Source organism: Anas platyrhynchos, chromosome 33 (assembly GCF_047663525.1).
Source record: "Anas platyrhynchos isolate ZD024472 breed Pekin duck chromosome 33, IASCAAS_PekinDuck_T2T, whole genome shotgun sequence".
NCBI classification, from domain to species: Eukaryota; Metazoa; Chordata; class Aves; order Anseriformes; family Anatidae; genus Anas; species Anas platyrhynchos.
In genome coordinates, this window is record NC_092618.1 from 7,615,157 (window position 1) to 7,638,564 (window position 23,408).

At 63.2% G+C, this 23,408-nt stretch overlaps 1 long non-coding RNA gene across 1 annotated transcript; it reads left to right on the forward strand.

Moving 5' to 3' along the window:
- Window positions 1–2,634: 2,634 nt before the first annotated feature.
- Window positions 2,635–4,305, forward strand: LOC140000372 (uncharacterized). The gene is made up of 3 exons (XR_011805516.1): window positions 2,635–3,112; window positions 3,191–3,513; window positions 4,240–4,305. It is a non-coding gene; the product is annotated as an uncharacterized lncRNA (long non-coding RNA).
- The last annotated feature ends 19,103 nt before the right edge of the window (window positions 4,306–23,408 follow it).

Genomic DNA, 23,408 nt, shown 5'->3' on the forward strand with positions numbered 1-23,408 from the left:
ATCCTACCCTTTTTCCACCCCAATCCCAATCCCACCCCAATCCCATCCCATCCCTTTTCCACCCCATCCCCATTTCCATCCCAATCCCAATCCCACCCCAGTCCCATCCCATCCCACCCCACCCCTCCACCACCCACCCACGCATCCGGGTACCACGGGGTGCCACCAGCCCCTTGTGTCCCCCTCTTTCCCCGTATCCCCCCTGCCCCCGTGTCCCCCCCCTGTACCCACGTCCACCCCGTGCCCATGTCCCCCCCGTCCTCACCCCGTGTCCCCCCCCAGACGTGGACGAGTGCCAGCGCGGGGACGTGTGCCGGGGCGGCCGCTGCGCCAACACCGACGGCGCCTTCGAGTGCCACTGCCCCGCCGGCTTCCGCACCGACGCCGAGCGGGCCCAGTGCCACGGTGAGGGGCTGGGGGGTTGGGGGGGGGGGGATTTTGGGTGCCCCCCACCCTGGGGCTGGCGGCGAGGGTGGCCCTGTCCCCGCAGATGTGGACGAGTGCCAGGAGCACGGGGCCGAGTTGTGTGGGGCTGAGCGCTGCGAGAACTTGCCCGGATCCTACCGCTGCGTGCCCGCCTGCCAGCACGGCTACCGGCCCCGGGACGGCGGGGGGTGTGAGGGTGAGCGGGGATTGGGATTGGGATTGGGATTGGGATTGGGGTTGGGGTTGGGGTTGGGGTTGGGGTTGGGATTGGGATTGGGATTGGGATTGGGATTGGGATTGGGGTTGGGGTTGGGGTTGGGGTTGGGATTGGGATTGGGATTGGGATTGGGATTGGGATTGGGGTTGGGGTTGGGGTTGGGGTTGGGGTTGGGGATGGAGATAGAGACCAATAGTGGATGGGTTTAGGGACTGGGACTAGGATGGGGATGGGAGGGGATGGGATTGGGGTGGGATTGGGAGGGGGATGGGAGGGGATTGGGGTGGGGATGGGAGGGGATTGGGATGGGATTGGGATGGGATTGGGATGGGATGGGGATGGGGATGGGAGGAGATTGGGGTGGGGATGGGATGGGGATGGGGATTGGGATTGGGGTTGGGGTTGGGATTGGGGTGGGGATGGAGATAGAGACCGATAGTGGATGGGTTTAGGGACTGGGACTAGGATGGGGATGGGAGGGGGTGGGATTGGGGTGGGATTGGGGTGGGGATGGGATGGGGATGGGAGGGGATGGGATTGGGGTGGGATTGGGATGGGGATGGGATGGGGATGGGAGGGGATGGGATTGGGGTGGGATTGGGATGGGGATGGGATGGGGATGGGATGGGGATGGGATTGGGATTGGGGTGGGGATGGAAATGGAGACTAATAATGGATGAAAATAGGGACTGGGACTGGGACTGGGACTGGGACTGGGACTGGGACTGGGACTGGGACTGGGACTGGGATGGGGATGGGGATGGGAGGGGATGGGAGGGGATTGGGGTGGGGATGGGAGGGGATGGGATTGGGGTGAGATTGGGATGGGGATGGGAGGGGGATGGGAGGGGATTGGGGTGGGGATGGGATGGGTTGGGATGGGATGGGATGGGATGGGGATGGGATTGGGGTGGGGATGGAAATGGAGACTAATAATGGATGAAAATAGGGACTGGGACTGGGACTGGGACTGGGACTGGGACTGGGACTGAGACTGGGACTGGGACTGGGACTGGGACTGCGACTGCGACTGGGACTGAGACTGGGACTGAGACTGGGACTGGGACTGGGACTGGGACTGGGACTGGGATGGGGATGGAATGGGTTTGGAATGGGGATGGGGGTGGGATTGGAACAGGATTGGGATGGGGATGGAGATGGAGACCAATAATGGATGAAAATAGGGGGTGGGATTGGGATGGGATTAGGGTGAGATTGGGATGGGGTTGGGGATGGGATGGGAATGGAGACAGGTCCAGGGACCAGAACGGGACGAGGATGGGGACTGGGACAGGGATGGGAACCCGCACACAGGGCTGTGATGCGCACGGGGCTCATCCTGCCCGGGGCCGTGGTCCCCATCATCCCCCACCCCACCTTGTCCCCCCCCCATGCTTGGGGTCCCCCCGGTGTCCCCGCAGATGTGGACGAGTGCCAGGAGCATGGGGCCGAGTTGTGTGGGGCCGAGCGCTGCGAGAACCTGCCCGGATCCTACCGCTGCGTGCCCCCCTGCCAGCCCGGCTACCGGCCCCGGGACGGCGGGGGGTGTGAGGGTATGGGGCCATAGGGACGGGGACAGGGCCATGGGGATGGGGATGGGGCCATGGGGACGGGGATGAAGCCATGGGGATGGGGACGGGGCCATGGGGATGGGGATGGGGCCATGGGGACGGGGATGAGGCCATGGGGATGGGGATGGGGCCATGGGGATGGGGATGGGGCCATGGGGATGGGGATGGGGCCATGGGAACGGGGATGGGGCCATGGGGATGGGGATGGGGCCATGGGGATGGGGACAGGGCCATGGGGACGGGGATGGGGCCATGGGGACGGGGATGGGGCCATGGGGACAGGGACTGGGGCACGGGGATGGGGATGGGGGTACGGAGAGGCTGAGGGGACCCTGAGGGGCCATGGCATGGGGGACATCAGGGACAAGCCAATGGGGCACAATAGGGACAAAGCTATGGGGGACATGGAAAAAACAACGGGGATGCTGGGGACAAGCCAATGGGGTCGAGGTGCAGGGGGACTTCTCTATGGGGTCAGGATGGGGATGGGCAGCAGGGGACATCAGGGACAACACCACGGGAGATAATGGGGACAAAACGATGGGGGACATTGGGGACAAGCCAATGGGGCCACTGGGGACAAGCCAATGGGGTCGAGGTGCAGGGGGGCTTCTCCATGGGGTCAGGATGGAGACGGAGAGCAGGGACCATCGGGGGACAGTGGGGACCCCCCCATGGGGCTGAGCTTTTGGGGGACGGCTCCACGCTCCCCCCCCCAATGTCCCCACCGCCCCCTCCCCCCAAAAAAACGTCACCTCCCCGCTTGCAGACGAGGACGAGTGCGCCGAGGGGGGGTCCCGCTGCGGCCCCCACGCCGCCTGCCACAACCTCCCCGGCTCCTTCCAGTGCGCCTGCCACCAGGGCTACGAGGCCGCCCGGCACGGCCACCACTGCCAGGGTACGGGGACAGCGGGGACAGCAGGGGGGGGACACCCAGAGTGACACTGAGCCCCCCCCCTTCGTGTTTCCCCCCCAGACGTGGACGAGTGCGCGACGCTGCCGGGGGTGTGCGGGGCGGCGCGCTGCGAGAACGTGGACGGCTCCTTCCTCTGCCTCTGCCCCGACGGGGGGCACGAGTTCGATCCGGTGACGGGGACGTGCGGGGGACCCCCCCCAGCGACCCCACTCCTCCGGCCCCCCCCGGAGCCGTGGAAGCCCCCCCGGGCTTGGCGGCGTGCTTCAGCCCCGCCTGCGGGGTGCTGGCGCCCAACGTCAGCCGGCAGCAGTGCTGCTGCAGCGTGGGGGGCGCCTGGGGGGTCCGCTGCCCCCCCCCGAGGCCGTGCCCCACGCCTGGAACCGGTGGGGACATGGGGACGCTATGGGGGGGGGAGGGGATTGGGGATGGCATGGGGTGGGAAGGGATTGGGGTGGGAGTGGGATTGGGGATGGGGATTGGGATTGGGGATGGGGACGGGGATAGGGATGGGGATGGGGATGGGGATGGGGATGGGGATGGGGATGGGGATGGGGATGGGGATGGGGATGGGGATTGGGACTGGGATGGGAAGGGATGGGGATAGGACTGGGATGGGATGGGATGGGATTGGGATTGGAGTGGAGTGGGATGGGATGCGATTTGGGATGGGATGGGATGGCGATGGGATTGGAGTTGCAATTGGGACTGGGATGGGATGGGATTGGGATGGAGATAGGATTAGGATTGGGATGGGATTGGGATAGGATTGGGGGGGTGGAGATGGAATTGGGATGGGGTTGGTGATGGGATTGAGATAGATTGGGATTGGGACTGGGATGGAATGGGGATGGGATGGGGATGGGATGAGGATGGGACTGGGATTGGGGTGGGAAGGGATTGGGATGGGTTTGGGGTGGTGATGGGATTTGGGATGGGGATGGGGATGGGATTGTAAAGGGATTGGGATTGGGGTGGGTATTGCCAGGGATTAGGACTGGGATGGGATGGGATTGGGATCGGGGTGTGGATGGGGACAGGGATGGGCTGGGGATGGGGTCAGGATGGTGCCAAGGTGCAGGGGGGGTGACACCTCTGTCCCCCCCCCCAAGCCGAGCACCGAGCCCTCTGCCCCCACGGGACCGGCCAGACCACGGGGCCCCAGGGCTCAGCAGCAGGTCAGTGCGGCCGCGGGGGGGGCACAGCAATGGGGCCCCCCCCATTTGGGGGCTCCCTCCGTTTAGGGACTCCCCCCCCTACTCAGGGGCTCCCCCCTGTATTTAGCGGTTCCCCAATGTTGGGGATGCCCCCCCATTTTGGGGATGCCACCCCTGTTTTGGGGCTCCCCCATTTATGGGATGCCCCCCATTTTGGGGACTCACCCCCCCTAATTTGGGAATGGCCCCCATTTGGGGGACTCACCCCTCCCATTTTGGGGATGTCCCCATTTTTCAGGGTGCCCCCTCAATTTGGGGATGCCCCCCCTATTTTGTGGGGTTACGCCCCTCCCCTTTTGGGTGCATCCCGCCTATTTTGGGGCAATACCCCCCCTATTTTGGGGTTCCCCTCCTATATAGGGGCTCCCCCGTTTCGGGGGTGCCCCCCCCAATTCCGAGGACCCTCCCCCTGACGTCGCCCCCCCCCTTACCCCCTTACCCCCCAGATGTGGACGAGTGCCGGGTGTTCGCGCCGCAGCTGTGCCGGGGGGGGGTCTGCATCAACACCGCCCCCGGCTTCAGCTGCTACTGCCCCAGCGGCTACTACTACGAGCAGGAGCACCTGCAGTGCGTGGGTGAGCACCCAGCACCCCCAGCACCCCCCCAGCACCCCCCCAGCACCCCCAGCACCCTGACCTCAGCACCCCCAGCACCCTACTTGTGCCCTGGGTGCACCCTGCCTGCACCCTGAGCACCCTACTTGCATCCTGAGCACCCTGAGCACCCTGCCTGCACCCTGAGAGCACCCTACTTGCACCCTGACTGCACCCTAAGAGCACCCTGTGCACCCCGAGCACCCTACTCGCACCTTGAGCACCCTGCCCTCAGCACCCTGAGCACCCTGCCAGCACCCCCAGCACCCCCAGCACCCCCAGCACCCTGACCTCAGCACCCTAATTGTGCCCTGGGTGCACCCTGCCTGCACCCTGAGCACCCTGAGCACCCGACTTGTGCCCTGACTGCACCCTGAGTGCGCCCTACCTGCACCCTGAGCACCCTAATTGTGCCCTGAGTGCGCCCTACTTGCACCCTGCCTGCACCCTACTTGCACCCTGAGAGCACCCTGAGCACCCAGCCAGCACGCTGAGCTCCCTACCTGCACCCTGAGCACACAACCTGTACCCAGAAAGCACCCTAAGAGCACCCTGGCTGCACCCTGAGCACCCTCTTTGCACCCTGAGCACCCAACTTGTGCCCTGCCAGCACCCTACCTGCACCCTGAGCACCCTGCCTGCACCCAGCCAGCACCCTGAGCACCCAACTTGCATCCTGAGCACCCTGAGCGTGCCCTGTCTGCACCCTGAGCACCCAACTTATGCCCTGAGTGCGCTCTACCTGCACCCTGAGCACCCTACTTGCACCCTGCCAGCACCCTGAGCACCCTGCCTGCACCCAGCTCACACCCTGAGAGCACCCTGCCCACACCCTTCCAGCACCCTGCCAGCACCCTGAGCACCCTACTTGCACCCTGCCTGCACCCTGAGCACCCTGCCAGCACCCAGCCAGCACCCTGAGCACCCAACTTATGCCCTGAGTGCACCCTACTTGCACCCTGAGCACCCAACTTGTGCCCTGCCAGCACCCTGCCTGCACCCTGAGCACCCTAATTGTGCTCTGAGTGCACCCTGGCTGCACCCTGAGCACCCTCTTTGCACCCTGAGCACCCAACTTGTGCCCTGAGTGCGCTCTACCTGCACCCTGAGCACCCTACTTGCACCCTGACTGCACCCTGAGCACCCTGCCTGCACCCAGCTCACACCCTGAGCACCCTGCCCACACCCTTCCAGCACCCAGCCAGCACCCTGAGCACCCTGAGCGTGCCCTACCTGCACCCTGAGCACCCTAATTGTGCTCTGAGTGCACCCTCCCTGCACAATACCTGCACCCTGAGCACCCAACTTGTGCCCTGAGTGCACCCTCCCTGCACCCTCAGCACCCTGCCTGCACCCTGTCTGCACCCCGAGCACCCTACTCGCACCCCAAGCACCCTGCCCTCAGCCCCCCGAGCACCCTTCCAGCCCCCCGAGCCCCCTTCCAGCCCCCCCCCCCGTGCCCCCCACCCCCTTGCCGACCACCACCGCCCCCCCCCCAGATAACGACGAGTGCCAGGACGAGGACGCGGAGCCGTGCATCGGGGGCCGCTGCGTCAACACGGTGGGCTCCTACTTCTGCTCCTGCGCCCCCCCCCTGGTGCTGGACGGCTCCCAGCGCCGCTGCGTCACCAACGACACCCGCGCCATGGGTGAGGCCACCCCCTGTCACCCCCCCCGTGTCACCGTCACCCCCCCCGTGTCGCCCTGTCCCCACGTGTCCCCATATCCCTGCCCTATGTCCCCGTGGCCCCCCATCCCCGTGTCCCGGCACTGTCCCCTGATGCCCCCCCCGTGTCCCCATGTCCCACATCCTGATGTCCCACGTCACCGTGTCCCCACGTCCTGTGTCCCCATACCCCCATGGCGCTGTATCCCCCATGTCCCCAAATCCCCGTGTCCCCGTGTCCCCATGTCCCACATCCTGATGTCCCACGTCACCGTGTCCCCACGTCCTGTGTCCCCATACCCCCATGGCGCTGTATCCCCCATGTCCCCAAATCCCCGTGTCCCTGTGTCCCCATGTCCCACGTCGCCTCCCCTTGTCCCACATCCCCCTGTCCCACGTCACCATATCCCCGTGTCCCCATGTCCCCATGTCCCACATCCCTTCATCCCAGTGTCCCCCATTGTCTCCCCACATCCCACATCACCTCCCCATGTCCCCACCTCACTGTGTCCCCATGTCCCCGTGTCCCCATGTCCCCACGTCCCTATGACCCCACAGCCACGTGGCCCCATAGCCTCATGTTGCCATGCACCCGTGTCCCCTACGGCCCCTTGTCCCCTCGTCCCCATGTCCCCATGTCCCTAAGGCCCTATAGCCTCACATCCCTGTGTCCCCATGTCCCCCCATGTCCCTGTCCCCCCCCCCATGCCCACGTCCCCATGCCCCCTCCCATGCCCACGACCCCCCCATCCCCTATACCCATGTCCCCATGTCCCCATGTCCCCAAGACCCCACACAGGGGGACCCCCACCCTGCCCCCCTCCTACCCCAGCAATAGGGACCCCCCCCAGACCCCCATAATGGGGACCCCATGGGCACCCCCCAGAGTGGGTCCCCCTTAGACACCCCCCCCATGATTGGGACCCCTTGGACCCCCCCCATAACAGGGACCCCTTTGCCCCCCCCAATAATGGGAACCCCTCCCACCACCCCACAACGCCCCCCCCCTAATGGAGACCCCTTGGGTACCCCCCATATAACAGTGCCCCCCCCACCTCTTTACACCCCCCCCCTTAGCATCCCCAATTTTTAGGACCCCACCCCACAACCTGCCCCCCCCCCATTTTTTTTTCTCCCCCCCCCCCCCCCCCCAGATGACTTCGAGTTCCTCTGCAACGTCCTGCGCCCCCCCGGCCCGGGGCTGGGCCCCCCCTACGAATACGGCCCCGAATACCCCCCCCACTACGGGCTGCCCTACGGCCCCCTCCCCTTTGGGGGTCCGGGCCCCCGCCTGCCCCCCCCGGGGCTGCGCGCCGACTACGACCCCTATGGGCTGGGGGGGGGCTACGACCCCCGCGGGGACGCCCTTTACGCCGCCCCCCCCCGCTACGAGGACTTGGAGGATTTCGAGGGGTCCCGCCGGGGCCCCCCCCGCTCCTCCCGGCCCCGCAGCCCCCCCAGCGCCCCCCAGGACCCCCCCCCGTGGCTCTTCCAGCCCCATGGTGTGGCCGAGCGGCCGGGGCGAGCCAGCGAGGATGGTGAGTTTGGGGGGGGGCGGGATTGAGGGGTTTTGGGGGGGGATTTTGTTTTTTTTATGGGGAGGGGGCTGACGGGGACCCCCCCCCGCAGACCCCCGGGACGAGGCGCTGCCGCCGGAGCTGTGCGGGGTGCTGAGCGGCTGCGAGCATGGGCACTGCGTGCGGGTGCCCCAGGGCTTCACCTGCGCCTGCGACCCCGGCTACCGGCTGGACGCGGCACGCGTGGCCTGCGTGGGTGAGACACGGCCTAATCCCGGCCTAATCCGGCCTAATCCGGCCTAATCCGGCCTAGTCCCGGCCTAGTCCCGGCATAATCCCGGCCTAATCCGGCCTAATCCGGCCTAATCCGGCCTAGTCCCGGCCTAGTCCCGGCATAATCCCGGCCTGATTCCGGCATAATCCCGGCCTAATCCGGCCTAATCCGGCCTAGTCCCGGCATAATCCCGGCATAATACGGCCTAATCCGGCCTAGTCCCGGCCTAATCCGGCCTAATCCGGCCTAGTCCCGGCATAATCCCGGCATAATACGGCCTAATCCGGCCTAATCCCAGCCTAATCCGGCCTAATCCGGCCTAATCCCGGCCTAATCCGGCCTAGTCCCGGCATAATCCCGGCCTAATCCGGCCTAATCCCGGCCTGATCCCGGAATAATCCCGGCCTGATCCCGTCCTAATTCCTTCATAATCCCGGCCTAGTCCCGGCCTAATCTGGCATAATCCAGGCCTAATCCCGGCCTGATCCCGGCCTGATCCCAGCCTAATCCTGGCCTAATCCCGGCCTGATTCCGGCCTGATTCCGGCCTGATCCCGGCATAATCCCAGCCTGTTCCCATCCCAATCCCATCCCATCCCAAACCCCAGTCCCAGACCAAATCCCACCCCATCCCATCCCCAATCCCACTTTAATCCAACCCCCAATCCCACCCTAATCCAACCCCAAATCCTACCCCAATCCTACCCCAATCCTACCCCAAATCCCGATCCCATGCCCATTCCATACCCCCAATCCCAATCCCACCCCAATCCCATCCCCACCCCCCCCAATCCCATCTGCAACCCCTTCCCACCCCAGTCCGACCCCAAATCCAATCCCAATCCCACCCCAAATCCCAACTAAATCCCAATCCCGCCCCAAATCCCAACCAATCTCAGTCCCACCCCAAATCCCTTCCCATCCCAACACAAACCCATCCTAATCCCACCCCAATCCCATCCCAAATCTCACCCCAATCCCATCCGCAACCCCTCCCCACCCCAGTCTAACCCCAAATCCAATCCCAACCCCAATCCCACCCCAAATCCTACCCAATCCCAATCAAACCCCAATCCCACCCCAATCCCCCCTCAAATCCCCCCAAATCCTCCCCAATCCTACCCCAATCCCCCCCCAAATCCCCCCCAATCCCAATCCCACCCCAATCCCATCCCAATCCCCCACAATCCCAATCCCCACCAAAATCCCACCCCAATCCCATCCCCATCCCCCTCAATCCCACCCCAAAACCCACACAATCCCAATTCCACCCCACCCCAATCCCACCCCAATCCCATCCCAATCCCATCCCAATCCCCCTCAATCCCACCCCAATCCCCCCCAATCCCAATCCCACCCCAATCCCCCCCAACCCCCCCCCCAATCCCACCCCAAATCCCACCCCATTCCCCCCCCAATCTCCCCCAATCCCCCCAAAACCCCCCAATCCCACCCCAATCCCACCCCAAATCCCCCCCAACCCCCCTTAATCCCCCTCCCCGACCCCCCCTGACCCCCCCCCTTTTCCCCGCAGACCTCGACGAGTGCTCGGAGGCCGCCCTGTGCCGGGGGGGGCGCTGCCTCAACACCCCCGGCTCCTTCCGCTGCCTCTGCCCCCCCGGCTCTGTCCCGGCGCAGGGACCCCCCCGCTGCATCCCCGCGCGCCCCCCGGCCTGAGCCCCCCCCTCCCCATCCCGGGGGGGGGGCCCTGTATTTATTGTCTGTATATATCGGAGCTGGGGGGGGGGGGGGATGGAGAGACACTGGGGGGCACCGTCCGGCATCCCCCCCCCGCCCGCTGTGGGGTGAGGTGGGGGGGGGCTCCTGGGGGTGCCCATGGGGGTGCCCGGCCCCCCGCTCCCTCCCCCCCCGTCCATGTGAGCCCCCCCTCACTTCCCCCCCAATTTTTACAGAATAAAGGTTTTCTATAAAATGAGCTGGGGGGGGGGGAGTTCTTTCATCCTAATAGGGTCGGGTGGGGGGGGGGCTGTGGTGTCACAGGGACTGGGACCCCAAATGGGACCCCCCCCTCATGAGTCTGGACCCCTCTACTTGGGACTGGGACCCCTCTATGGGTTTGGGACCCCCCCCAGTGGGACTGGGACCCCCCCCATGTATCTGCTCCCCCCCTCAATGTGTCTGCCCCCCCCAATGGGACTGGGAGCCCCCCATGTGTCTGGGACCCCTCCATGGGTTTGGGGACCCCCCCCAATGGGATCAGGATCCCCACCCCAATGGTGCTGTGACCCCCCCCCCCCATGGGTCTGTGACCCCCCAATGGGACCGGGAACCCCCCTATTGGACCTGGGACCCCCCCCATGTGTCTGGGACCCCCCCCATGTGTCTGGGACCCCCCCCCCATGCATCTGGGACCCCCAACCCCCCCCAGTGACCACAGCGAGCCCGTCGCGCTTCGAGCCCCCCGTTTATTGCCCCCCCTCGTCCAGCAGCCCCCCGTCCTCCTCGGGGGGGTCCGGGGGGGGGCGCAGCGCGGCGCTGACCCCGTGCAGCTCCAGCAGCTGCTGGAAGGCCGCCAGCAGCAGCAGCGCCGCCGTCACCCCCAGCAGCAGGTAGGCTGGGGGGGGGGGACACAGCGGTCAGAGACCCCCACCCCCCCGTGGAGACCCCCACCCCATGGAGAGATCCCCATGGAGACCCCCCCCCAATGAAGACCCAATCCGCCATGGTGACCCCATCCATGAAGACCCCGCCACCATGAAGACCCCACCCCAATGGAGACCCAACCACCATGGAGACCCCAACCATGAAGACCCCAACCACCATAAAGACACCACCAGAAAGACCCCACCCCAATGGAGACCCCAACCACGGAGACCCCAACCATGGAGAACCCAACCACCATAGAGACCCCAACCATGAAGTCCCCCAACCACGAAGACCCCAACCACGAAGACCCCAACCATGAAGACCCCACCCCAATGGAGACCGCGCCCCAGTGGAGACCCAACCACCATGGAGACCCCAACCATGGAGACCCAACCACCATAAAGACACCACCCCAATGGAGACCCCAACCACGAAGACCCCAACCACGAAGATCCCAACCATGAAGACCCCAACCATCTAAACCCCAACCATGGAGACCCCAACCATGAAGACCCCAACCATGAAGACCCCAACCATAAAGACCCCAACCATGAAGACCCCAACCATCTAAACCCCAACCACGGAGACCCCAACCATGGAGAACCCAACCACCATAGAGACCCCAACCATGAAGTCCCCCAACCACGAAGACCCCAACCACGAAGACCCCAACCATGAAGACCCCAACCATAAAGACCCCAACCATGAAGACCCCAACCATCTAAACCCCAACCATGGAGACCCCAACCATGAAGACCCCAACCATGAAGACCCCAACCATAAAGACCCCAACCATGAAGACCCCAACCACCATGGAGAACCCAACCATGAAGACCCCCAACCACGAAGATCCAACCACCATGAAGACCCCAACCATGAGGACCCCAACCACCTAAACCCCAACCATGGAGACACCAACCATGAAGACCCCAACCATGAAGACCCCACCACCATAAAGACCCCACCCCAATGAAGACCCCCCCCACCAAGAAGACCCCAACCACATAGCCCCAACCCCCACATAACCCCAACCCCAGATCCCCAAACCCCAACGCCCCCCACCCCAACGCCCCCCCCCAACCCCCCGCCCCCGCTCACCGGCCAAGGCCACCCGGTAGAGGTGGCGCGGGGGCTGCCCCTCCGGTGCCCCCGCCGCGTCCCCCAGCCCCACGGTGGTGACGGCCATGCCGCAGAAGAAGACGGCGTCCAAGAAGCTCCCGGAGCCCCCCAGGGCCCACAGGGCGGCGGCAGGCAGCAGCACGAAGCCCCCCGCCACCGCCACCGCCAGCAGCCCCAAATGGAGCCCGGCGGCCCCCCGGGGGCTCCAACCCCACCGCGTCCTCAGGTAGCGCCGGGGCCACCGGGTGACCGGCACCGAAAGCCACCGGGCCACCACCGCCAACGTCAACACCGTGAAGGGGACGCCCAGCGCCGCGTAGGCCAAGCAGAAGGCTTTGCCCCCCGGGGACAGGGGGGCCACGGGGCCGTAGCCTGGGGGGGGGAGGGAAATTTAGGGGGGGGACCCCCCCCGGTAAGTGAAAGGGGAGGGGGGACCCCTGGGGGTGGTGGGGGGAGGTTGGGGGCTTGGTGGTGATGGGGGTCCTGGGCGAACTGGGGGGCTCTGTGGGCTGGGGGGGTCCTGGTGGGGCTGGGGGGGGGCCTGGGGGTCCCAGTGCTAAAGGGGGTCCCAAAACCCATGGGGGTCCTGAGGTTCTCAGGGGGCTCGGTGCCTATGGGGGGCCATGGAGGGTCCTGGTGCCCACGGGGGTCCTGGTGTTCATGGGGGTCCCGGTGTTCTTGGGGGGGTCCCGGGGGGGCCTGGTGCTCAGAGGCGTCCTGGGGGAATTGGTGCTCATGGGGGTCCTGGGGTTCATGGGGGTCCCGGGGGTCTCAATGCCCTTGGGGGGGTCCTGGTGCCCATGGGGTTCTTTAGGAGGGTCCCAATTCGGAGGGGGGGTCCCGATTTGGGGGCGGGGGGGCTCCTTACCCACAGTGGTGAGCAGGGTGGTGGAGAAGAAGAAGGCGGAGGCCAGGTCCCACCGCGGGGTCCCGGAGGCGTTGAGGGTCCCGGGGGGGGTCCCGAGGGTCCGCGCCCCCCCCTCCAGCACCCAGAGCCCCAGGGTGCCCAGCAGCAGCAGCCCCCCCTGGGCCACCGTGTGGCCTTGGGGACGTGGTGGCCATGGGGACATGGTGGATATGGGGACATGGTCATCCTGGGGACATGGTGGCCACGGAGACATGGTGGCCATGGGGATGTGGTGGCCATGGGGACATGGTGGCCTTGGGGACAAGATGGCCGCCGTAGCCAGGAAATGGCCACGACACCTCAGGGACAGCCCTAGGGCCACCACGGCCACCGTGTGGCCTTGGGGATGTGGTGGCCACGGAGATGTGGTGGCAACAGGGATGTGGTGGATCTGGGGACATGGTGGTCTTGGGGAAGTGGTAGCCCTGGGGACGTGGTGGCCTTGGGGACAAGATGGCCGCCGTGGCCAGGAAATGGCCACGACACCTCAGGGACAGCCCTAGGGCCACCACGGCCACCGTGTGGCCTTGGGGACGTGGTGGCCTTGGGGATAAGATGGCGCTGGGGACATGGTGGATATGGGGCCGTGGGGGCTATGGGGCCATGGGGGCTATGGGGACGTGGTGGCCCTGGGGACATGGTGGCCTTGGTGACGTCATGGCTTTGGTTGCCATCATGGCTTTGGTGACGTGGTGGCCTTGGTGACGTCATCACCTTGGTGGCACGGTGGCCTTGCTGACATCACACCCTTGCTGACGTCACGGCCCCGCGCGCCCGTCCCCATGGCAACCGCCACTTCCGGCCCCGCCCCGCCGCTCCGCCAACAGCTTCCTCCCGCGCTCCTCACGTGACCGGAAGCGGAAGCGCCATGGAGCCCCCGGGAGCGGCGGCGGGGCTCGGTGCGGACTCCCCGGCGCCCCCCCCCTCCCCCGACCCCCCCCGACCCCCCCTGACCCCCCCTCTCCTCTCCCCGCAGCCCCCAAGCGCCGCGGCCCGGGCCCGGCCCCTCCGCGGATGGCGGAGCCGCGGCCGCTCTTCGACGACACCAGCGGCGGGGCCGCCCCCCCCCCCCACGGCCCGGCCCGGGCCTACGGGGCCCCCCCGGCGGCCCCCCCGGCGTCCTCCGCATCCCGCCTGCCCCCCCCCGCCGCCGCCTTCCTGGCCGAGCCCGTGTCCAGCCTGGCCGCCGCCTACGGCAGCAGCTTGGCCAGCCAGGGCCGGGACATCGTGGACCGGAACGTGAGGAGCGGGATAAGGGGGGGTGGAGGGAGAATTGGGGGGGGTGGGGGGGGGCGGCGGGGAGCTATAGGGGGCTGCGGGGGGCTACAGGGGGCTATATGGGGCTAGGGGGGCTATAGGGGGCTCTAGGGTGCTATGGGGGGCTATTGGGGGCTACGGGGGGCTATGGGTGGCTACGGGGGGCTGTACTCGGCTCTGGTGAGGCCGCACCTCGAGTACTGTGTTCAGTTTTGGGTCCCTCGCTACAAGAAGGACATCGAGGTGCTTGAGCGGGTCCAGAGAAGGGCGACGAAGCTGGTGAGGGGCCTGGAGAGCAAGTCCTATGAGGAGCGGCTGAGGGAGCTGGGCTTGTTCAGCCTGGAGAAGAGGAGGCTCAGGGGCGACCTTATCGCTCTTTACAGATACCTTAAAGGAGGCTGTAGTGAGGTGGGGGTTGGCCTGTTCTCCCACGTGCCTGATGACAGGATGAGGAGGAATGGGCTAAAGTTGCGCCAGGGGAGTTTTAGGTTGGATCTTAGGAAGAACTTCTTTACCGAAAGGGTTGTTAGACACTGGAACAGGCTGCCCAGGGAAGTGGTGGAGTCACCATCCCTGGAAGTCTTTAAAAGACGTTTAGATGTAGAGCTTAGGGATATGGTTTAGTGGGGACTGTTGGCGTTAGGTCAGAGGTTGGACTCGATGATCTTGAGGTCTCTTCCAACCTAGAAATTCTGTGATTCTGTGACTTATTGGCTCAGCTCTGGTCAGCAGAGGGGCCCTTAGCAAACATGGGGCAGCTTCCAGATCCTTCTCACAAAAGCCACTCCTATGGCCCCGTGCTACCAAAACCTTGCCAGGTAAAACCACTACAGGGAGGCGCATCTCATCTGGTGGTAGCAGGCCAGTGTCACATAGACCCTCCCATGATCAGCAAGCCCAAAGTTCTACCAGTTGCACCAGTCCCGAAGCTACGTGTTAATGTGATGAGTCTGCTTGTCAGCATCGATCCCCCCTATCGGAAGGACAGAGGCAAACACAACCTGTTCCCCTGATCCTTTAAGTAGTCGCCCCAAAGCCCTAAAGCCCCTTTTTTTACTAGGCATTAGTAACAAAAACTTGAACAAGGTGGAGATAAATTAACTTGGCTACAGCATTAAAGATGAGCTTTGCGCAGTGGTCAATTGCTGGCTGGCTTGAGGCGCGTGGCTGAGGGTCTCTAATGAATTGTACGACTGATTCGGGCGCGTGGACAGCGCATGTGGTTACGGGGAAAGTATATGTAGCAGAGAAAAATGGCAATAAAGGCCTTCTGCTCAAGAGGCATCGGGAGACCGTGTCTTTCATCCCTTCAGGTCTGCCCCCTTCCAACTCAGGATATTGTATGATTCCAAGTGTGGAACCCAGCATTTGGCCTTGAATGCCACGCAGCTGGATGCGGCCCGTTGATCCAGCCTGTCCAGATCCCCTTGCCCAGCTTGGTGTCGCCCACGAACTTACAGCGCCCGGTGGGGCCCATCCAGCCCAGGCACGTGTCACATGGGACCCTTGGTGACCTCCCTTGGTGACACCCCAGGGGTCCGCCTTATATGACTGCAGCTGTGGCTCGGACCCTCAGCGTCGGTGCACGGCAGTGACGGACAGGGCAGGAGCACTGGGCCTTCGAGGAGTCCCCGAGCATAGCCCACGCCTGCCCGAAGGAGCCTCCGTTTTCTATTTGAGAACTCTCCCACTCCAGAGGCTCCTTCTGAATCTGATGAGGAGGGAGGCATGCCCCCCAGGCAGCCCAGGCTGGCCTGGCAGGAGACCTGGTCTTCTGAGGGCAGCAACCGGCCAGCAGAGGACAGCTTGCTGGCAGAGGACAGCACCCCGGTAGAGGACATTTTGCCGGCAGAGGACAGAAGCCCAGCAGAGGACAGCTTGCTGTCAAAGGGCAGCAGCCCGGTAGAGGACAGCAGCCTGGCAGAGGACAGGAGACCAGCAGAGGACAGCTTAGTGGTAGAGAACAGAGGTTTGACAGAGGACAGCAAGAAGGAGTTGCAGTTGCTGGATCCCAGTGAGTCGTGAGTCCTCTCTGTACCCCTCCCTGCCACTGTAGGGGTGGACAAAAACACCACCTGAACTCCCACTCCATCCACTACCCGTCCCAGTCCCCTAAAGTCCCGCTCGATAGTCTTCAGGCTTCTATCTTCAGTAGTATCACTGCCGGCCTGGACTATCAAAAGACGATAGTAATCAGAGGGGAAAACCAGGTTGGGAAGCTTTCTGGCAACGTCCATGACCCTAGCCCCAGGGAGGCAGCAGACTTCCCTACGGGTAGGGTCAGGCTAACAAATAGGGCCCTCTGTTCCCCTCACAAGGAAGTTGCCTTCTCAGGGGAACAGAGGGAACTTCTCAGGGTCCTTGGTGGCCTCCAAGTTAGCTCAGCGTCATGGCACCGAGTCACTGTGAAGGAGCTGCTGGAATAACGAGACAACAACCTAGTTCTATTAAAATATATATTGCTCTTTTGAGGACTGCTGCGGGGCTAGCGGCAACACGGCAGTGGAAATCTCCGTCCTGACATTGCCTTATGCCTTGACGTCAGATTCACGGTGGTTTCAACTGCCAGGGAACGGACCATGGGTTCCGGGTCTTTCTCTGAAGGCTGGAGGACTGCAAAAGAAAGAAGAGCAGAGATGAAAACCCACTCCTTGCAGAGATCCCCAGGCATCCCCTGCAGAGCATGCCAGCCCCACTCGACTCTTCCCCAGGCCAGGAGGAGCAGGAGGGACAAAGGAATCCGTTGAAAGCTGCTGCTCAGCAATGTCCCAAATGCAGCCACCAGTCCTTCCCCACCTGCGCACCACAGGTCAAGTGGGGCACCTTCACAAGCTGGTTCCCTCACCACCTGCCTCCATCCCTTGGGAGGATTCACACACTCCAGGAATCTCCTGGACTCTTTCCTCTCGCTATTGTGCTTCCCCATGAGAGCAAGGGCTAGCAATCGTGACCCTGCTCCTAGCTGCTTGTAGGCTGTCTCATCTCCCTCTTCGTCCTGGTTGCGTGCTCTACAACAGGCTCCCACCTTCTGTCAGCCTTACTGCCCTTTCCCCTGACTCTTCCTCAGGGACACTCAACCCTTTCAGCGGCACTGCCCAGCTCCAGGCTGGGAGGCCATTCCCTGACACCACAGGCTACCCCGTCTCCTCTCCCTCGTTCCTATGGCTGCATTGCTCCTCCGCCCCGAAGCATTTCCCTGGAGCAGGGCAAGGCACGGGGGCCTCTGCCGCTGTCCCCCCAGCCCTAGCACACCCCCCACTGCCCTCACTCACCGCTGAGGATTTCATTCAGCTTCTCCTCGCTCTGGTCCTTGCAGTAGCGCGCAGCAAGACCTAGACACAGAGACCCCATCAGAGCCCCGCTCCCCAGCACGCTCCCAGCAGCACAGCCCCTGGCCTGGCCAGCCAGGCTGTGCCCCCTCCTGCACCCTGGAGCAAGGGCCCAGTCGGGGGGCTCTGGGGGCAACAGGGCAGTGCCTGGGGCTGCCAAAGGCTGCCCCAAGAGGGACCCAGGGGCTGGGCTCACCAATGAATCTGACGGCCTCAAGTCGCAAGTTGGTCTGAGTGGCCTGCAGGTAGGGCTGGCTCTGCTGCAGGTATTCTTCTACTCTGCCTCTGTCCTGCTGCAGCTGGAGAGAGAGAGAACACAGGGTCACGGGGCTTGAACACCCTCTCCAGGGTCTCCTCCAGCATTCTGGGGGCAGGGAGGTCAGAGGGGCCTCCAGAAGAGCCCCCTGGGGCTCTGTGCTGGCAGGAAGGGAGCGAGGATGCGGCTGCAGGCAGCGGGCTCTGGCCGGGCGCGTTTGCCCAGCTGGAGCAAACCAAGTTGGGTCCTTACCAAGCACTCCCCGATCCTCCATGTCTGTTTTGTCTGGACGAAGCGCTTCAGCTCCTTGCGTCGCAGAAACTCTGCAGCCACGACGAGAGCTTCCCCAGAGGCCTGCGGAGCAGCAGAGGTTGGGAGGTAGCAGCACAGCCTTGGGAAGGAGACCCTCTGTCCCCTCCTCTTGGCAGGGCTGCGAGCCTTTCCCAGCGCGTTATGGGAGGCTGTGGTGGGGGGCAGCGTGCACTGGGTTCAGTGGCCAAGGCAAGGCCACGGGACTGCCACCATCGGAGGCAGCTCATGCTGCCGGCCAGAGATCCCCCAGAGCAACCCTGTGGCATCAGCACACCCTTGCCCACATAACTGCTCAGCTCTGAGATCTGTACCTTTGCTACGCTCTCACTCTGGTCTCTCATGTGAAAGTAGAGTGGGAGAAGGCTCCTGTGCACCATCCTCTTCATTTCCTTCTTCGTTTGCCACAGCACAGCCTCCACCACGTCTTGGAAGAGGCAGATGGAGTGCTCCTGCACCTGGCTGGACGCCTGGCAGGGAGGAGGACAGGAGGAATTTCAGCATTAGCGTGGCCGATGTGAAGGGAGCTCCCAGCACTGTGAGATGCTTCAGCGCTGGATCCTTCCCAGAGGAGCTGCTCAGGGGCAGCTGCAAGGCCTGGTGCCCGTGAAGGGCAACGCAATCGGTTGCCATCGCAGGCTGCCCGCCAGCCACCCCACTTTCGCCACCAGCCGCACCAGCCATGCCCAAGCAGAGCTCCCCAGCGCCTGGGCTGACGAGGAGACTGGGAAGGCCCTGCCTGAGTGCTGCCCACAGGGCCGGGCTGAAGGGCAGCCCTCGTTACAGGGGGCCCAGCTGAGGGCTCGGGCTCCCGCAGCACACTTACGTGGTCAAAGAGTGGCAGGAGCTTCTCAGCCAGCTGCAGAGCCGGGCCACTGGCCTCCCTCCTCTCCACATGAGCCATCACGTTTCTCAGCACAGGCAGGGCCTTCAGCACCACGTCTGTGTTGGTGTCCTGCAGAGCCTCCAGGATGTCTGGCAGCACGACCTGAATTTTCCTTGCCTGTAGGAAAGACACCATTTCCCTTCCGTGAGGCAGTGAGAGACCACCCTGGGCAAAGGGCTCTGGTTCCTGAGCACCAGCCTCCTGCCTTGCTTCCTGGCAGCGGGGAGGGACGGGAGGGCAGAAGAGCAAAGCCCCAGGCTGCCAACATGGCTTTGCTTGACGATGGCCCGCTCACCTTCTCAGGGCTCTCTGACACGGTGCAGAGCCCTTTCAGAACCATCAAGCGCATCTCTGGTCTTGGGTGCCTCAGGTAGCTCTGGAGGTGCACTGGGTTACCAAAGTCCTCCAAAAAAATGTGATTGTGGCCCAGCATCTGCAAGAAAGAGCAGTGAGAGCCTGGCAGGGCCTGCAGGGCTCCCTGCAGCCTCTTCTTCTCCCACCTTTGGGCAGGGATGGGGCAGCGCCAGCTGGCACCAAAGAGGCACCAGGCGCGGGGAGCTACGGGGGCTTGCCGGCCCCAGGGACCATGTGTCCGTACGTCCTGCGGGAGCTGGCAGTTTGGGGGTAGATGGGCACAGGGCTGTGCCTGTGTGCCTGAAGGGGCACACGTAGCCCTGCTGGGAGCAAGGTTTCATCTGGGAACTCACAGCCAAGCGACGGATGCACGTGTCTTCGGTGACTTCCTTGCACCACAGGCACAGCGGCAAGTCTTCCATCATGATGTTTAAAACCCTCTTCAAGGTCTGCGGCATGGCCAGGATCACCTCCCACATGGCCAGGTCAGTGCTGCAAGCCCAGAATACTCTGTCAGTGAGGCTGCCTCAGCCGCAGGGCCACAAACTGGGCCAGCCCCAGAGGACCCAGGCTGTCCTGCAGCCCCTGTGACTTGGGGAGCACTGAGGGCCCAGCCTGGGCAGGCAGGAGGGGGCTGAGCTGGTGTTCCCTGGGGGCAGGGGGACTCTGGGCTGCCTTGGACAGCTGGGCTGCTGCAGCCCTGGCTGGCCCAGTAGGGCTGGAACACATTGGTGGGAAGGAGGGCTGTGCTCCTTGGGGATGTCCTGCCCTTTGCCATTGGTGTGGCAAGCAGAGAGTCTCCAGGTGCATCTCCCGACGCGGAACAAGCCCTCAAGGATGTTAAGGCCAGGACCTGTCACGTGGCGGAGAGAACTGCAGCAAGTTCTTGGCTTCGTCCCTGGGCATCATGTTGGTCATCTGGAGAAGCAGGGAGTCCAGGCACTGCCGCGCCGATGCCGTGTGGATGCTGCCCAGGTTTCTCCTGATGCACTCCATGATCTTTGGCACCTTGGGGGACAAAGTGGGAATGGTGTTGCCAGCAGACAGCAGCCATTGCCACAGCTGCCACTCAAACTTTGGCCCCTTCCATTGCTCTCTGCTGGCTTCAGGTGGCTTCTGGAGCCCAAGAGACCCCGATGTGCGAGGGAGGCAGGGAAGGAGAGAGGAACCACGCCTGGAAGAGCTCATGGGCAGGGCCATGGCCACAGGCCACTTACATCTTTCAGCCAGTAGAAAGGGACCTCCAAGGCTGCGTCCAGCACGCTGCAGGCCCCCTGCTTGTCATGGATGCTGGAGTCTGGTAAAGCTTCCAGGGCTGTGAGGATGATGTGCAGCCTCTCAGCAGGGAAGAGGTATCCTCCAAACCCCTGTGGGAAGAAGGAGGAGCGAAGACATGCCTCACTGAGTGTCCCAAGGGTGCTGCTTAGCTGAGCAGCAAGGGCAGCTCTGGAGAGAGGGCCCTCGGGGGAAGGGGTGAGGATGGGGCATATGGGGCCAGAGTGCTGGCCCTGCAGGTAACCAGGGCTTGCTGGTGGCCAGGAGGGCTGGAGCTGCTGCCGGGACACAGGGGAGCAGCCTTCGCATAGCCCCAGCCTGGGGACAAGAGGAACCCTCTCAGCAGGGCGAGTGAGGCCGTGCCAGCCCCACCGGTTCTGGACCCCTTTGCTCACACGAGATGCCTGCTGATGCTGCGGACAAGATCCCCAGCAAGGCCAGAGCTCATTACCTTGGCAATTTCACACGGAGTTGATGTTATAGAAAATGGAAGTTTTGCATACTCCAATTTCTTGTGTCTCACTGCATAATTTACCATGTCCGCTCTCAATATGCATTCTAAACAGGGGGAAACAGCGAAGAGTCAGTAGGGAAGAGCATCTTTGCCAACAAGCTTGCCAAATGGTGAAAAGCACTTTCACTAGGAATGGCTGAGGAGGGAGGCTCGGACCCACGGCGAGGAGAGTGGTGGGCAGGGATGTAAAGCACAAGGTGAGGAGTGCTGGGAGCAAGAGGGACCTCAGGGATGATGCAGAAGGAGGAGAAGCAATGGCGTTGGGTGCCGTGGGGGTAGCAGCGTGTCACAGACCCCCTTCTGCTCGGGGTCAGGATGTGCAGGAAGCCCCCTGACACCTGCCTTTAAGACGGCAGGGAGCAAACAGTCAGGGAGCATTCTGGAGGGCGTCACCATCCCTGGTGATGCACGGCTGGCTCTGCTGTTCACTCCTCGGGGAAGATGCCGTTTGGGAAGTGCTCATCGATTGATGGCTTAGACTGGGGGACACCACAAAACAGCGTGGTAGGTGATCTGGGGAGGGTTGGGAAGGACAGCAGCAGAGAACTGCTCCTGGACGGCAGGTGAGCGTCTAGCTTCTGCGGAAAACGATAGCCAGAATGCTGCGGGAAGCTGCTGTGAGGAGCAGAGGAGGCCAGGGAACCTGGCAGAATTCCGTGGGCAGCCTCCACCAAGCACAAAAACAATCCTTCACAATACTCACAGAATCACAGAATGTCTAGGTTGGAAGAGACCTCAAGATCATCGAGTCCAACCTCTAACCTAACACTAACAGTCCCCACTAAACTCGGGGAAAACAAGTAGACATATCAGTAGATGTTTGTGTGCAGACGGACGCTGCCCACCACACCTTCTTACCTCTTCCTTTTCTGATGATGTTGTATATGTGAGAAAGAGTTTCTAAAGCTGTGAATCTGATGGAAATTTTGTCACCCGTGAAAATGAAGAGGATGCCCAGCAGCTGTCCCAGGATGGGGATGTAGAGCTCTCTGGAATCATCATCGCTATAGTTTTCATAGTCATCTGTGATCTGGGTGAGGAAGGGAGGAGAGACAAAGGGCTTAGTGGAGGCAGAGCCGGTCCCTGAGAGAGCACGGCCTGGGAAGGGAAGAGCAGGGGCGAAGGAGGGACGAAGACCCTCGATTCACGGTTCTGAGGCACTCACGTGCATCGAGGCTTGCCTCACAGGCACCCCTGAGTGGCAGGATGCTCTGGGATGCAGGAAAGGGTGAAGGGTTCGTTGTGCCTTACCTCGGCCTCAAAATACAAGAGGATGAAAGCACTCAGCCTCTCAATCATCCTCACAGCTCTCTCACACACAGCTGGGTCTTTGGAGAGGGCAAAGTCCAGCAGCGCCTGCGAGGAGAGAAGTTGCTGGGTTGACAGTGGTCTGCAAATGAGACCTGAGAGGATTCTTTGGAAGTTCTTTGCAAATGCCAAACCTCCAAGATATTCTCCAACTCTATGCTGACACTGGTGTTGGGACAGTTGCGTACGAAGGCCGCCAGCATGGTGTCCATGGCTTTCATAGTCTGCAGGGAGGACAGAAGAGCATCGAATTATTTCTGTGGCCCTCCTCACCCCCAGGAGCTGGCTCTGAGCCCCTCTGAAGTTCAGGGGTGTCTTTGGGGCTAAAAAGCCACTGTGTGCAGACCTCCTGCAGCACAAGATCAGGTCGGGAAAGGGGCGAGGCTGGGAAAGCAAATCTGGGCCCCGGCCCTGCACTGGTCTCTGGTTGTGTCAGCACGGGGAAGCAAGGCAGCAGCTCAGCAGGACTGGGGGTGCCGGTACCTCACCCAGCACATACCTCAGTGAAGAGCGCTCTTTCTGTCTCTGGCACATCTGACTCGGGAGGCAGAAAGAAGATGCTCTTACAGCACACACGCAGGAGTCTCTCCTTTTTGCCATGCAGTACTATTGGCACGGTCTTGCTGAAGAAAAGAGAGAGAGGAGCCTGTTGGACGCAGTGCCTCGAGGCTTATGAAGGAGGACACGGACCTCCCTTGGCCAGGCATCCCTGGGAGGGACGGGCAGCCTCCCTGCCAGCTTCAGGGCCACCAGGACATTGCCACCAGGGGCTGGGCACGCACCTGAGGAGGGCGACAGTCTCCATGGCCTTCTGCCGGAATGCTGTGCGCAAGCTGTCCATGGGCTCCTTTTCCAGCAGCGCCTGCAGAGCACAAGCAGGATGAGACCTTGGAG